Source organism: Meriones unguiculatus, chromosome 2 (genome assembly GCF_030254825.1).
Source record: "Meriones unguiculatus strain TT.TT164.6M chromosome 2, Bangor_MerUng_6.1, whole genome shotgun sequence".
NCBI classification, from domain to species: domain Eukaryota; kingdom Metazoa; phylum Chordata; class Mammalia; order Rodentia; family Muridae; genus Meriones; species Meriones unguiculatus.
This window is the reverse complement of record NC_083350.1, coordinates 78,769,803-78,771,538: the sequence shown is the minus strand read 5'-3', so window position 1 is coordinate 78,771,538 and position 1,736 is coordinate 78,769,803. Positions and strand designations below refer to the sequence as shown.

The window sequence follows — 1,736 nt, the reverse complement described above, 5'->3', positions numbered from 1 at the left end:
ATACAATGAAATAAAATACCTATGCGTTCCTAAAAATTCCAAAAATTAAACCACAAAGAAAAGGCAGTTAAGATAATCTCAGTCAGATTTTAATTAAATAAAGCAATCCACAAATTATAATAAAAGACCATCTAAGATGAAGAGGCCTACTTATATTATCAGCAGGCTAAAGTAGATGTTATGACATATGTAAATGTGCATGAGCAGAAAAAGGAGGTTGGTTGTTTTCAGAAAAAAGAAAACAAAATCTGGACATAGGACAGAGCTCACAAGAAAATGGAAAACTTTACAGAAAAAGTGTTAAAATTTTCTCTCTCTTTCTCTGTCTCTCTTCTCTCTCTGTCTCTCTGGCAAAGTAAACTTTATAACTTTATTAATGGTATTCAAGAAAGTAAAGCTCCCTAAGACCATCACCTTCACTATGTGTGGGGGATGGAAACTACAATGGGGGGGATGCTCAGTGTTGGGGGCAGAGTTGGGACAAGGATTGTTCAGCAACCATAGGGGTAGTGAAACTCAGGGCCTCTAGGGAGTAAGAAACTCTATACCATACACTCCAGCAAGAACATGAGGCTATATAGGCCCTGAGTTTCACTACCCTGGTGCTGAAGCAATATTTGTTGTCATATCAGGAAATAAGTTTTACAACAATGTCATTAAGAACAATGCCAGACCTGGCTTCAAAGGTGGAAGAAAGCGCATCACTATTAAAGTTACAGGAGACAACCCTAGTCCACAGTCTAGCCTAGGATACCCTTTAGTGGGTCTTCTGATATATGTTTTTCTACTTTTTTGATGCCATAATAGTTGGCAGTTTTCCCCAGGTAACATGTCAGATCCACTATAGACACATTGGCAGTAGGAACACGGAAGGCCATGTCAGTGAGCCTCCCATTCTGCTCTGTAATTACCTTGTCCACAGCCTTTGCAGAACCAGTGGATGATGTTCTGGGCAGCCCCATGGCCATCAGCATAGCTCCTGAGAGGTGCTATCCACAGTCTTCTTTCTGGCAGTGACGGCATGAACTGTGGTCGTGAGTCCTTCCACAATGCCGTAGTTATCATGGGGGCGCTAAGCAGGTGATGATACAAAAAGCATTGTTGACAATCTTGAATGAGTTGTCATATCTCTTGTGTTTCCACCCATCACAAACATGGGGGATCAGCAGAAGAGCAGAGATGGTGTCCTTTTTGGTCCTGCCTATCAAGTGGGTCCCAGCCTTCTCTTTAGTAGTGAAGAAACAAGTAAAGTCCACAACATTCTTGGTACCAGAATCACCCCATTTTGATGTTAGTGGGATCTCACTCCTATCTTTTCCACTGATATCACATTTCTCAGCTTTAACTGTGCAATGGAACTTGCCACAGGTAGAGTCATTCTGGAGCATGTAGACCACATATTTGAGGTCAATGAAGGGGTTATTGATGGAAACAATATACACTTGGCCAGAGTTAAAGGCAGCCTGGTAGCTAGGCACCCTATATGATCAAATCTGTTCTCTCCAAGCTTCACCATTGTATCTCAAGAATGAGGCTGATACTGCCATTATGAGGCTATCTCTGAACTTTCCACCATTATGCTGTATTCTATAGTGATAAAAACACTTGCCCTGAAATTTTGTCATTTATTTCAGCAAAAAGAGATTGCTCTATTACAGTTTAATTATAATCTTCAAAGTGAAGCTATCATAAAACCGTTGGTAAAATAGAAAATAAAGGTTTATAATGACGGATCA

At 40.4% G+C, this 1,736-nt stretch overlaps 1 pseudogene; it reads right to left on the bottom strand.

Annotated features, from left to right (window-relative positions):
• Positions 1 to 457: 457 nt before the first annotated feature.
• On the bottom strand, positions 458 to 1,516 carry LOC110563186 (glyceraldehyde-3-phosphate dehydrogenase-like; annotated as a pseudogene).
• Between the last annotated feature and the right edge of the window lie 220 nt (positions 1,517 to 1,736).